The sequence below is a fragment of the Copidosoma floridanum genome, unplaced genomic scaffold (assembly GCF_036245765.1).
Source record: "Copidosoma floridanum isolate Cflo_tuat_1 unplaced genomic scaffold, Cflo_Japanese_pri ptg000004l, whole genome shotgun sequence".
NCBI lineage: Eukaryota > Metazoa > Arthropoda > Insecta > Hymenoptera > Encyrtidae > Copidosoma > Copidosoma floridanum.
Genome location: NW_028321881.1, coordinates 11,406,546 through 11,422,024, shown reverse-complemented (window position 1 = coordinate 11,422,024; position 15,479 = coordinate 11,406,546). Strand labels below are relative to the sequence as shown.

The 15,479-nt window shown below is 33.5% G+C and overlaps 1 protein-coding gene across 1 annotated transcript in view; it reads right to left on the bottom strand.

Moving 5' to 3' along the window:
- The window catches only part of DCTN2-p50 (dynactin subunit 2), a 546,499-nt gene that overhangs the window by 397,727 nt on the left and 133,293 nt on the right, over positions 1-15,479 (bottom strand). The gene's annotated exons all lie outside the window — the stretch shown is intronic.

Sequence of the window (15,479 nt, the reverse complement as noted above, 5' to 3'; positions counted from 1 at the left end):
TCAAATTTAGTTCATGCGGTGGCAAACCTTTACGAATATTGTTTAATATTTCAATAGGAAAATTGATGTAAATGTTATCATCCGATTTATCAACATCTTTGTACGTGGCATCATTCAAGCTCTAATAAGTTGTCGTGTTTTCTTTCATTAGATTTAAAATATGGTTGTTTAAAAAAATAGTGTATTTATTATATGAAGTCAGAATAACACTATTTAATAAAGATTAGTTATTTTTACTAAATATTCAAGCATAGTTCATTAACTTTCCATTTTTCACGAATGATCAGTGATTTTAATTTTTCCTCTCTAATTTTTAGAAGCAATTTAGAAAAAGTTTTATCAACCGAACGAACGTTTGTATTTAATTTTAAAGTATAAAAAAAACTTCAAAAAAATGATGACCTAAGGAGGTTTGGGAGAAAAGTTAAAAATAGAGAAATGTGCCAAAAAATAAATGTTATATTTGAGCATTTGAGGAGTGCACATGAATTTTTTTCAGATTTTTTATCAGGGGAAAATTTTGAGAAAAAAATTATGAAATATTGACAGTTTAACACGATCCCTAGCGAGAAAGCGAGGTTAGGATTACCTTTTAATTGAAATTAAGGTATATTCTAAATGTGTTGGAAAAAAAAAGTTTTCTTAGATAACTTGGTATAAAAAGAAGATGCTCGACAAAACAATCAAGCCTTGCCAGGCATTTTGCAAAAATAGAAGCAGTTACAGTCGTACAGTTTCAAGTTTGTAGAGTGCAAGAGGAGGTGCACGGTAAAGGAGGCCCAGATGCGCGGGAAGGGGGGACTCATCTGTGCTATTTGGGAGAACAGGCAAATAAAGGTATTCACTCGAGCAAGGTTCAGGATAGACTGACCCATAGTTTATTGGATCATCTCTTTAATACATAACTACGCTGTATATATTGAAGCGTACAAATATATATATATATATATATATATATATATAGTACATACACTACATCCTTCACCTTTTATTTTGGAACTTAATTTTATTAACATTTGAGTATCATAAAACGAATAAATAACGTATTTACAATATGTACATTTTAAGAAGTATAACGCTGGACTTGCTTTCTTTCACGAGTTGACCTTCTAACACTTTCAACATCTGAATTTGCAGTAGACTCAGGCAGAGCATTGCGAACCCTCTCCTCCGCTACGCCCTCAGATTCATGCCAGTGCTGCAATTGATCAATATGACGTTTATGTAGTCCCTTTCCCTCTTTAAACTGTATTAAAAAACTTCGGGGGGATAATTCTTGCACAATTACAGCTTCAGACCACGATGGATATCTTTTTCGAAAATCTTTGGCTAAAACAGTATTGCCTTTCTCAAAGTTATCCATCCTTTTGCCACCGAAATTCTTTACTTGTGTATCTTGTTTAGATTTGACAAAACTTTCTACACTAGGCCAAAGCAAATGAAGAGGTGTTTGCAACTCTCTATTGAACAATAATTTTGCGGGAGTCTCGCCTGTCGTTGCATGTTTAGTTGTTCGATATCCGAATAAAAATCTATCCAGTGCAACTTGTACACTAACATTATCGTTTTCTATAATAGCTTTAATTTTACGTTTGAATGTTTTGACTACATTTTCCGCAGCGCCGTTTGTTGCTGGGTGTTTAGGAGCTGTAAATGTATGTTTTACACCTAACTGTTTGAAATACGATTGACATTCTTCACTAAGAAACTGAGCTCCCGAATCAGTTACTATATTTATTGGTAATCCATGTATTGCAAATGTTTTTTTTGAATAACTCTATTGTAGCTTTAGTTGACATGTTTTTGACTATAAATATTTCTGGCCATTTCGAATACGCGTCGATAATTAGTAAAAATGTGTATCCCAAGAAAGGATCAGCAAAATCAGCGTGAATGCGATGCCATGGATTTTTCGGATAAGGCCACGGATTAAGTGGTGCTCGTTTTGGATTGTCTCTTACATCTGCACAACTTTTACATGATTTTACCGCAATTTCTAAGTCTCTATCTATGTTGGGCCACCATACTACCGATCGAGCCAAAGATTTCATTCTATCTATTCCAAAGTGACATTCGTGTAATTTATTTATTACTTGTACTTGTAATTTTGGCGGAACGATAACACGCTGGCCCCACATAAGACAACCGCGTTCTATTGATATTTCGTCTTTTCGACTGGCATACGCTTTAAATTCGTCGCTCCAATACTTTAGTTTTTTTTCTGGCCACCCTTCTTCTACTACTCTTTTTACTGTCGATAAAATTTTGTCTTTCGCTGTTTCGCGCGCTACACTCTTATAGTCTAAATTTGTAATATTTGATTGTACTACATAATGTAAATATGTGTACCCTTCGCTTTGCACATTTTCTTTGTTTTCTTTTTCATTGCTGCTGCTGATTGGTAAGCGAGAAAGAGCGTCAGCGACTATATTTTCAGTCGATCGTATACATTCAATTTCGTAGTTAAATGCTGATAGAAAGAATGCCCAATTCTGTAAACGACTAGCAGCCATTCGCGGTATACCCTTTTCTGGTCCAAAAATTCTATACAGAGGTTTGTTGTCAGTCCTAAGCGTAAATTTCCGGGCATATAAATAATCATAGAATTTCGTGACTCCAAATATAATCGCTGCCGCTTCTTTATCAATCTGAGAATATCCTTTTTGAGCTTGTGTCAAACGTATGGACGCAAAAGCTACTGGTTTATCGCTTTCTTGGTACGGTTGACTTATATACGCAGCTAAACCTAGAGGTGATGCGTCGCATGTGAGTATAAGAGGTAACTTCGGATTGTAATTAACTATACTTTGTTTTAATTCATGTTTTACAACCTCAAACGCTTTTGTGCATTCTTCACTCCATAGAAAAAATTTTTGATTATTACATTCGTACAACGGCGCTAACACCTCAGCTTGCTTTTTAAATAATCTGCCATAATAATTGATTTTTCCTAACAATAATTGTAATTCTTTTTTGTTTGACGGTACTTTCATTTCTGTAATCGCTTTATATTTGTTCGGATCTATACGTATGCTATTTTTTTCAATTTGATAACCCAAATAAGTAATTTTTTTTTCAAAAAATTTACATTTATCTACTCTTACTCTCAATCCACATTCTTCTAATTTTATTAACACCGCGTCTAAATTTTTTAAATGCTCGCTAGCTGTTCGACCTGTGACTACAATGTCATCAGCAACTATAGCTACTCCCGGTATATTTATCAAAATTTCTTCCATGCGTGCCTGGAAAATTCCCGGTGCCGAACTTATACCAAATGGCATAAACTTGTAGCGAAAAAGACCTTTATGTGTATTGATGGTCAATAAAGGCTGGGAATCTTCCTCGACAGGCATTTGTAAATATGCCTCGCGTAAGTCCACTTTCGAATATCGTTCGCCGCCTTGTAATTCCGCAAGAGCATGATCAAAACTTGGTGCTAGGTGCCTTTTGATAATTAAAAATGGGTTGACGGTTATTTTAAAATCTGCACATATCCGTATACTACCATCTGACTTTACTATTGGCACAACCGGCGTTGCCCATTCGCTATTTTCAACTGGTTCTATTATCTTTTGCTATACTAATCTTTCTAATTCTTTTTCTACTCGTTCTCTTAAAGCAAAAGGTACTGTGCGTGCGAGTACATACTTCGGTTTACTATTTTCTTTCAATTCTAATTTATTTTCTCCTTTCGTGAATATACCTTTTGAATTAGAAAATATCATTTTATGTTTGTCAAGTATAAGCTTTAATTCTTTCTTAAAATCGCGTGACTCAATCGTATAAAGTGGAAATTTTGTTATCGAAGACCATAAACCCACTGCTTTTAACCAAGGTCTGCCCATGATTGGAGGACCATTCGATTTCGTTACATATATATTTGGAATAAAATTAATATCGTTCGCCTTTACTTTAATATAACGCAGCATTCCTACCGGCGTGTACATAGATTCATCGTGATTTATTAACGTTATATCGGCTTTTTCAATCAGTAAATTTTCGAAATATTTTTCTTAATATGATAATGGCAAAACTGATATCGCGGTAATTTATGGTCAAAATTGATGTGTACTGCATATATCACGCAAAGTTCTGTCTACTTCCTTTACAGCTTTTTTCGGAATCATAAAAGCATTATCCCAAATTAACAAATCGATTTTACGTAATATCTTATTTTCAGATTTGATTTCAAAAAATGCAGGCTCAATATTATTTAAATCTAAAGGCAAGTGGAAAGTTCTATGACTGGTCATACCTTTTGGTAGTCGTACAGACGCAGTCCCATTATATGCTATTGACAAAATATTTTTTCTTTATGATATAAAGTAATAAATTTCTGTATGATATAAAAAAGTTTTTCCCAATCTTCCAGGACCATCTATAAAATAAATCTTGTAAACGTTTTAACAGACAATTTAAAAAATTAAAAAAATTTTTTTTGTTCATTGTTTAGCTGAGCATACGTTGAATCGAACATATGTTTACGGAATGCAACTTTCTCTGAGTAATTATTGTTTTGTAGGTCAAGTTTAATAGGGTCGGGTAAATTAAATTATTTACATGATTAAATTTTAAGTTTCAATATTTTGTTGATGTGCAAAAGAGCACAAATTTCTTTATTACGAATGAAATCTTCACATTAAAAGCTTTTATACTTATTCCAAATTTCATCACCTTGATCTCTAATAGTAAAAACCATGCAAAAAATTTTCTTTATTAGTAAGGAAGCATGCAAAAACTAGCTTCTTAAAGAATATCATTGATCTGTGAATCTTACTTAATTAATCCTATGGCACATTGCAGTATCCTCAAATGCTTTATGTTTTATTTAAAAATAAAAAATTAACAGTTTAACATGAGCTGTTACGGGACTAACGAAATGACCTTAAAACAGTATATCTTAGTAATAGTTAAAAAATTGGAAAAAATGTACATTTATACTTCTTATACTGCGGATTTACATGATCCTTTTATTTTCGTCTCTATTTATACTAATTATCGAGAAAATAATTTTTTAATTTAAAGGTATGAATTTTAGTTAGGTCTATAAAAGTGATGCATTTACGCCGTAGAAATGAGCTAAATTATGTCTTGTTGGTTATGCCGCAAGCTTCCCACACTCTTGACTTCCTTTTGAGATCTCACCCAGAAAAAAGTATACGTATTTGTACTTGAATTTAGTGGCCATATAAGGTGTAACTTTTCAGATTGCCATACCAAAAGTATGGAACTACGCCTATTTATTATAATTTTAGCAATAGTAATATCTTATTTTATCAACTTGAAAAGCTTATGAGAAAATTAGGTTTCCTATTTTTAGTGTTTAAAGACTGTATCGAGCTTCCTTAAAAAATATTTGGCTAAAGTTTTTAATATCAAGATAAAAAATGGTCCAACTACTCGACCACACATCAGTAATTGACCAATGTTATAGTTATTATGAATAGAGCTGCGTTTTGTATGCAGTACACCATAATTTTTGTATGAAATAGTTCATAAATATATACTAGATTTTTTTATTTTAGTACCTTTGCCAAAAGTGCGACTTTCTATTCTGTTTTTAAGAAACAAAGTACCACATAACTTCGAGATAAAAAATTGCATGTACTGCCAGTAGAAAAAATACCAATTTAACTAGAGGTTTTACACGTAGTTGCACTAGATCCAGCAAATAAAGCCGAAATTACATACTGTAAGAATACTTTTATTTTTGTTTCTGACAGTCATAAAAGTGTTAATACCATCTTCTAAAAATAAAACAAAATTTTTGAAATAACAATGATGCAAGTAACGTGACTACTGAGCATATAATTTCAAGCCACTTTCATCTCTTAAGACTTTTAAATTGTCATAGCAAATGCCAAGACTAGAAGAAATTGCTTTCTGTCAAGTATAAGAGGTAACGACGAGTAATTACCTGTATTTCAAGTGACTCTCAAGGCATGGTCCATGCTATAAGTATTCGTATTTCCTTCTTTTATACTTGAAATATTGTTAATTAAAAAAATTAGGTATTCATTATGAAAAGTCAGAATGACACTGTTTAATGAAGAGTGACAATTTTACTTAACCGTTAAACATACATAATTGACTTTCCATTTTTCAGGAATGATCAGTGATTTTAGTTTTTCCTCTCCAATTTCTAAAAGAAATTTAGAAAAGTTGTCATTAACCGAACGAATGTTTGTGTTTAGTTTTAAAGTATGAACATATTTTAAAAAAAATTATGACTTAATAGTTTCCTGTATGAGTTCCGTTGTGGATACGAGAGAGAGCGGACGTGTCGAGTGAGCGCTCCGGAGAATTGAATATTAAAAAAGTTATTACAACAAAAATGAAAGAAAATAAAAGTACGAATAAGTGTAAAAAGTGGAGAAATAGCAGAGAAGAAAGTGTAAAGTGAATAAATATAAAAAATTTAATGGATGAAGTGAGATTAGTAAGGTCGTATCAGTGGAATGGGAACGGTACACGTGGAAGATAAAGAGTAGCGGGTAGAAAAGAAGGTAGATAATGAAAGAAGGTGATAGTGAGCGGATACACGAGTGACAAGAGGACAGAAAAAGAGTGTTAATGTAGTGGTGGTGAGATGAGAAAAAGGAAAAAGTGCAGGGAAGTGCGAAAGAAAAAAAAAGGTTCGTAAAGTATAGGAAAGAGGAAGCGAAAACTTGAGAAAGAGGTCGATAAAAGGGGCAAGCTAAGAGGTAGATAAGGAAGGTCTGTGGCCAAATTAAATAGTGTTAGATAAAGAAGAAGGAAGTTTAAAAAAGAAAGTGGTCGATAAGGAAAATTTCTGGAAGACCGACACTAGAGAAAAGGATGTATCCTTTAAGGTATCGATAACATTCCTACATTATTGATTGAGGTCGTTAAAGAGGATTTCTGATGAATCAACGTGAAAAAACCGATCCAGAAGAAAACTGTGGTATCGACAAGAATTTAAAAATGACCGGAAAAGTGACGGGTGTAAATGTGAATACAAGAAGTAATGCAAATGTGAACCCAAAGGAGCAGTCTTTATTAAACTTCACAAAAGAAAGTCAAGAGAATAAAGAGTTAAACAATAAGTTGAGCAGATTGGAAAATAAGTTGGACAGTATGATTAATATTCTAAAAAGGAGAGAAGAGATTGGAAAAGAGGAAAAACAGGTGTGGATAAAAGAGAGACAACAGTGGACAGAAGAAAAGAAGGCACTAGAAGAAAGAATAAGCAAGTTGGAATGGGAAAAAGAAACAGATGAGAGAGAGAAGGAGACCGAACTTTGTGATCAAAGAAACTAATATTGGAAGAGAAAATCTGGAAAAAAATGTAGAAGAATTCGTTGAACAAAAGATCAAAGTGAAAGTAAAGTTAGAGAAAGCTAAAGAAATCAATGTGAATGCTAGGCAAAATGTGAGGAAGATAGTTGTAGTAACGTTGCTAAACAAAAAAATGAAAGAAAAAGTAATGAGGAATAAAAAAACATTTAGAGAGAGGAGTTTACATAGATAGTGATTTAACAGAGAAAGGAATAGAGATTTAAAGAACTATTTTAAACAAGTCAAAAGAGCAGAGGAGTGAAGGAAAGAATATAAAAATTAGGTGTATAAAGATGATGGTCGACGGTAAGTGGTTTAGGTATGATGAACAGAAAGAAGAGTTCACTCAAGAAAAAAGCAGGAGGTAAGAATGAAGAGGACAAGAAGATAAAGAGGAGGAGGGAGTGTGATGAAGGAATGTCAGCATTTGTGCATGGAACGTTGCGGGAGTGTTAAATAAGGACAATAAAGTGTCTAAGTACTTGAGTGATTTTAATATAATAGTGTTATTAAAAACGTAGTTAGAGCAGGACAAGTGGACTAGTGTAGAAAGTGAGTTGTCAAAAAGTTTTAAGTGAAAGTGTCTAGCAGCGACGAGAGAGCATCAAAAAAGTAGAGCGAAAGGAAAAATAATATTAAGAATAAGTAAAAAGATGAAGAGCAGAAAATACGAAATATAGAGCCATAATATAATAATGTAGAAGATAAAATACGGAAATCAGAAGTGGAAAATCATAGAAGTATAAAGTCAAACGTAAAAGGGACGATGAGAATTATAAGAAAGAAAGTAAAAACGAAAGAAAGAGAAAGTGTACTGATACTGGGAAATTGCAATGCCAGAACCGGGAGAGAAGGAGGATGGATGGATAAAATGGATAGCGACAAGGAAATAAAGGTAAGAAAGTCAAAAGACTATAAAATAAATGAGGAAGGAAGAAGATCAATAAAAGAAATAACAGAAGAAGGATGGTGTATAATGAATGTGCAAAATGGAGAAGAAGGAGAATTTACATTTGTTGGCAGCAGAGGGAAATCTATAATATTTAATGCAATTGGGAATCAAGAAGCTTTAAATCAGGTAAAAGAAATGAAGATAGGACAAAGAACTCAATCGGATCATATGCTGTTGGAGGTGTATTTAGAAAAGGAAGTAGAAGTAGGAATTATAGAAAAAGAAGAAAGGATAACAGCAAGAAGGGATTGGACTCAAGAATTGATCGATCAGTATGGAGAAAGATGTAAGGACTGGAAATAGAAAAAAGATGGAAGGAATTGAAAGAAATAATAGAGAGTGCGGTATTTAAGGTAGATAAACAGTTTAAAGTGTAAAAACTAGGATATAGAAAATGGTACGATAGATAATGGAAAGAAAAAAAGAGAGATTTAAGAAGAATAATGAAGATGTGGAGAAAGAATAAAATAGAAAGAAGTTATTATATGGATAAAAAAAGAGTGTATAGAAACTGGTGTGAAGCGAAAAGGAAAAGGTTTAAAAGATTAGAAGAAGAAAATGAAAAAAAAAAACACAACATCGGAAGGTGAAGTGCGGAAGTACATAAACAGGTTCAAAAATAACGAAGCAATGAAATAGATAAAAAGATTACAGTGGAAGTGTGAAGAAGGGTATTTTATGAAAAAATTAGATGGGAAGGATGAAGAAGAAATCGGAAGAGAAGATACAAGAAAAGAAGAAGGAAGGACAAATACAGAGGATCAGGAAGAGTTGAGCAAGGAAGAATTCGGGAGACAGATTGCAAGGTTGAAAATAGGAAAAGCACCAGGAGAAGATAAGCTAGAAAACAAAGTATGGAAATACATGCATAGTAAAGTAATTGCAGCCCTTTGGGGACTGGTTAAGAAACTATGGGAAGAAAGAGAATCACCAGAGGAATGGAAACTAAGAGTGATATGCCTGATTCACAAAAAAGTTGATTAAGATAAGTAAGAAAATCATAGAGGAGTTAAATTAACGTGCACAGCATGTAAAATTTAGGCAAGTTTCTTGAAGGAGATGCTAAAGAAGGAAATTAAAGGTAAATTAGCTGAAAGTCAGTTTGGATCTAAAGAAAAAAGAGGAGTGATAAAAGCGATATACACACTGAAACACATTGTGGATAAAAAATTAAGCAAAGCAAGAGGGAAAATATTTGCCTGTTTTATAGACTTAAAGGAAGCATTTGATAGAGTGGATAGGCAGATTTTAGAGGAAAGATTAATAGAGATGAAGGTGAACCAAAGAGTAAGAAATAGGATTATGGATATATATAAAGTAAACTAGGAATGTAGTGTAAGTAGGTGAGGAGGAATCCAAAAAATTCCAGACAGAGAAAGGTGTGAGGCAAGGATATCCACCGAGCCCAACGTTGTTTAATATATATCTAGCAGACTTGGAGGAGGAATTAAAGAGAGGGCAAGTGGGAGGATGTAGAGTTGGTAATGAAAGAATATGGAGTGTGTCTTACGCGGATGATATAGTATTAATAGCAGATAGAGGAGAATAATTAAAAGAGATGCTAAAAAGATTTAAGAGGTACATCTGTAAAAAGAAAGTGATTTTAAGAGGGAAAAAAACAAAAATTTCAGTATTTGAAAAAAGAAAGGGAAAAAATAGAAGATGGAAGTGGGGAAGTGAGGAATTAGAAGAAGTAGATGAAATAAGATATTTAGGATACATACTCCAGAAAAATGGGAGGAATGATAAACATATAAAAGAAAGAAAAAGAAGAGCAGTGATCGACATGAAAAATGGATGGAGCGTAGGTGAAAAAATATTTTAGAATAGTTACAAAAGAAGAAGAAAATCATCCACAGCACTAGTGGAAAGTATAGCGTTGTTTAGTGTTGAAGTATGGGGTTGTGAAGAAGAAGAAAGGCTGGAAAGTGTACAAAAAAGATATGTGAAATGGATATTAGCACTAGATAGCAATACGCTAAATTATCTAGTGGAGGAGGAGTGTACATTAGAAAAGAAGAGTACAAAGGCGCTTAGGAGAGCGTTAAAATTTGATGAGAAAATTAAAAATTCAGACATAAAATTAGTTAAGGAACGTTTGAGAGAAAAAGATGAGGACAAAGAAAGATGGGAAATATGAAAAGAATAAAAAAAAGAGTGGAAATGCTACGGAAAAAAAATATAAAAGAAACAAGATTTATGAAAGGGGTTGAATTTAAACAAGAAGTAAGAGAAAAAATATTAAAGAACAAGGAAAGACAAGGAAAAGAGAAGAGAACGGAAAAGATAGAAAATTCTCGGAACAACAAGGTATTTAAAGATATAAGAGCAGAGGAAGAACCAGAATATTTAAAAAAGGATATGACATTAGAGAATAAGAAACTAGTAGCAAGATTTAGGTGCGGAAATGAATGTAGCTGTAGAGTATTGGAAAGGAGAGGAGGATAAGAAGTGCAGATTATGCAAAGAAGAAGAAGAAGAAGATTATAGACACATATTGAAGAATCGTAGAGGTACGGGAAATGAGAAAGAAATAGTGAAAATACTAAGCCATGATGCAAAAGAGATAGAGTCACTAAGACGAGTTATCCGAAAAAAAAGGAAGCAGAAAATAACTAAAAGACAAAGAAGACTGAAGAAAGTTTATATTAGAGAAGAGAAATGGACGAATGGCAGGACAAGGAAGAAGAGAAGAAAAAGAGTGTAGTGAAGAAAGAAGAATGAAAGAAATTAAAAGGACAAATTAAAGAAAGGGGATAAATATTTAAATTTCTGAATTTTTTGTTCTTTAAATTTTTGAAGGTTATAAATTGATCTTGTTTGTTTTTTATGAATGATTACATAATATAAAGAATAAGAAGAATTTAAAGTGTGTGCAAATAAAAACGAAGATAAAATAAGATAATATAAAAATTGTTTAATTATTCTGTGAAAATAAGGTTCAATGTGTAACGGAACAACTCTAAACCCGAAAGGGGCGGAGTGTAGGAAATAAAATTAAAAAAAAAAAAAAAAAAAAAAAGTTTTCTGTACAACAATGCTTCTATTATTATTTTTATATTAGGAAGTGTTTGACGAAAATCTCCTTCCACAATTATTTTATGTATTATATATATATATATATATATATACGTCTGTTTGTCACACAATGTTCTGTCCCTAATTCTGTTACTATCTCTAATTCTTGTTTCAGAATGATAGAAGCCTTGTTTCAAATTATCAAATCGTTTTTAAGAAACTCTTTTTTTTCATATTTGACTTTAAAGAGTGCAGACTTGATATTATTTTAATCCAAAGGTAAGCGAAAAGTTCTATGACTGGTCATACCTTCTAGTAGTTGTACCGACACAATACCAGTCCATGCCATCGACAAATTTTTTTTTCTTTGGGATATGAAGTAACAAATGTATGTTGTATATAAAAATATTTTCAGATTGACTCGCACGAATGGCCGAAATTGACGGGAACGAGTGCCAATTGAGCACACGAGTGCGTAGCACGAAAAATCGATTTTTCACACTAGTATCAGTGCGGAAAACACCTATTTTCCGCACACCATTGCGAAAAATGATTCTATTCTTAGGTTGTAGTATTACAAGAACATGTGCATGTGGTGAACACCGTTTTTGAAATTCTAAAGTTAAATTATAGGTTATTATTATACCGAAAAGAATTATTATTTTAAATCCCAAATAATTATTTTAATAAAGAAGTAAATACATTCAGCTTTTGACATTCACGTATCGCTCTGAAATTTTTGCGAATAAAAGAGCACATCAAATATAATATTTTTTAACTTAACAATGTTATTTTTTGACCAGTTTAATTTAACCAAACAAAAACGGGTTTATAACCTTAAAATAAATAAGTGGCAACACAAGCGGCTCTCTCTAAGTAACTTACTGCTGATACCAATTGTTTGCTGTGTTAATGGGAGGTTAGCGCAAGAGAGGTCAAAGCCCCACTAGTGCATATATATATCATAGTGCTTTACGCTCAGTTCCTATAAAGGGCACTACTAAGCGCACTTAGCACTTGGGAGAAGGAAGGCAACAGGGATCGGAAGCCTTCCACTACTGGCAAGGGGGTGGAGGCAAATTAGGCAATAATGCTGCGAGGAGGTAGTCTAAGCCCTCCTTAAGGAGCACTGCGTGGTGAAAAAGCACATGTAAAAATACACAGAGGTACTTGCCCGAAAAAGTCGCACTGGCCGGAAATCGAACCACGGTCTCCCGTGTGCCAATCTACGACCTAGCCGACTGAGCCACCGCGCGCTTGCACTAGTATGTATATATATATATATATATATATATATATATATATATATATATATATATATATATATATATATATATATCAATTTAATATTTAAATATAACAAATCTAATTTCTGAAAATTAAATAGTTATTTGAGAGATTTTTTTTTTAATAAAAGATATTTCATAGAGCTATGCAGTATACGTAAAAAAAATAATAACATATAATAATACAGTAAAAATTTGCTTTATAATAAAATCAAACAGCATTAAGTTATTTTCAACATTAATATTATTATGTAATAAAACAATTTTATATAATAATTTTATTGATTTTACACATTTGTTGACTATTTCAAGTAAGTGTCCAATATAATTACGTACAATATTATACTTGTGCAAATGTATGAAAAGTTAATTTTTAATAAGGGATAAGGCCCCTGTGAGAGCCAGTAAGTTAGGTTTAGCTGATGTAACCCCCTATCGTTGGCAATGCACAAGATAGATAAATACCCAGGCTGGGTTATGTGTCCTCTTTGTATTTGTGCTTCTAGAAAATAATGTATAGGTGGAGGAACATACAGGCTATAATAACTATACATATCAAAGCATAACTACATATATGTCAAGCACATTGGCAAGGTGCATTATTCGGTATAGAAAGGTGTGATTTGTATGACAAGTAGGAATGAGAATGGTCAATAAGAAAACAAATTAATGGTATAGGAATCAAGACATTAAATAATGACGAATAATGTTAACTAGTGGTGTTCAGGCAGAATTAGAGTTGTTAATATCCAAAGTTTTTATTCACAACTTAAGATGTATCTCGGAGTAGTTACAACAAAAAAAAACAACAACAACATAAATAACAGTAATAACATAATTATTTGTAAAATTTAATATGTTATGACTTAGATTCAAAAAGTCTATATGTGATTAATAAAAAAAAAAGAAAATATCACTAATTCCGAGACCAGAAATCGTCAAAGAATTACAAAGTTTTCTCTGGTACAATGAACTTTTACTCTAAGTGTATACAAACTATTGCTATGTTGATAAGCCCCTTTCATGGTTTGTAAAGATGCCCTTAGCAATGTGAAGTATAGATTAGTATCCCGCGTAGTGTTTCACGCAGTTAACTCCGAATGACCTATGAAGGTAAAGTGCAATCCATCACCAACAGATATTGCTGATATTTTTTCACATAAAATGCCTGGTCTCTCTGAATTGCTTACCATCATAGCAATATTTTTTATACATTTAGAAGAAACATTTATCATATGAAAAAAAAGTAATTCTTCAACGTTTTTTGGTCTTGGAATTTGTAAAATTGCCTCTATTTTTTATTAATTTATAACGGAGTCATTTTTCTCTGACCCTACAGCATTAAGCGCCGCAATGCGTCATAAAGCTGGAATCTATTTTTGTTTACAAAGAGCTAATAAAGGTCCGGGTCTGTGTGTTTCATGTGTTACGTGAGAGTAATCGGATACAAAAGTAGAGCCAAAGAAAGAAAAGAAGACAAGAGAGTTACGGAAATACATGCATCAAGAGTTACGGCGTACGAAAACACACACACACATGTACTTAGTAAATAAGAATTTGTAGTACATCGCCATACATGTATATATGCTTGTAATCGCCGTGCCGCGAATATGTACCAAAAGTATCGTCATCTATCGTTGTAAACAGCACCGCGTCCAAGTGTATACGTATAAGCAGGAGTATATGTGTAGGAGCAGAAGTAGCTAGTACGACTGTCGATATACATATGTACGAAGATATAGTGCGGTAATGCGCAAGGCTGCACTAATTGGTGGGCCTATTGCGTCACTCCAGGTGTAGCAAGGACAAGGAGAGCAAGCGACCACGATCAGCCTGCCGTATCTGATCTTGCGCACGACGACCAAGGAACCATCACCACCGTCATTAGTGGTCAACTGCAAGGTCAAGGTCACCAGCTGAGTTAGCTGCTGAAAAAGAGAGTACGATGGTAAACCCTGAGGTAAAGTAGCGTGTAGTGTCGTCGCGAGAAGTAGTGCATGAGAGCGTGTGTGTGTGTGTATCGGCCACGTGTAGCCAGCCCTTGGGATCATGCATCAAAGAGGTCGTTAGAGCGAAAGCGCGTGAGAGAGAAGCGTGATTGTCGGAATTCGTGCCATGGCGTGGCGCCAGATCGCGACGAAATTTTCTGGGCCTAGCCGCCCGCGTAAGTGTAATGACGAATAAAGTAAACTTTATAATCCGAGAAATCCGCATTTCGTGTCGTTATTTGTAGGCCGTTGCCAGATTGCGTTTTCTTTCAGGTTGTGGGACTTGTTTCTCCCTAGGAGAGTAGCTTGCTTCCCAACAGGCTATCCCCAGCTGGACTTCCTCTAGAGTAGAATCTCCAGGAGCCAAACTGAGTTTGGCCGAGCCACGAGCGTCGTTAAGCGGTGATATTTGCGAGCCATTTGCGTCGTTTTCAGTGCCGACATCGGTGATAACTTTAGTGTCTTTGAGCGTTGCTATGGGACCGCCCTGGCCAGAACACTCTACGTGTCACAGGGCAAGAAAACGCAACGTTACAAATTACATATAGACCTTTTAAATATAAACTAGAATCTAAAAAATTTTGTAATTAATAGTATTATTGTTTATGTTTCTTGTTCTTGTTTTTTTTATTATTATTGTTGTTGTTGCTGTTGTTCATGTTGGTGTTGTTATTGTTATATTTACTACATGACGTATCTAAATTTTCGAACAAGAACCTCAGATATTAACAACTCTGATCCCACCTATGGACCAGTAGTTAACACTATCTATGATTATTGAATGTCTTGATTCCCATGATGTAAATTTTTTTTTTTATTGATTGTTCCTACTCCGACTTATCACACAAATCACATATTTTTATACCGAATAATACACCTTGCCAAGATGTTTGACATCCTTGTGATCCTCTTCCTTGGTGTTCTCTGTTGCCA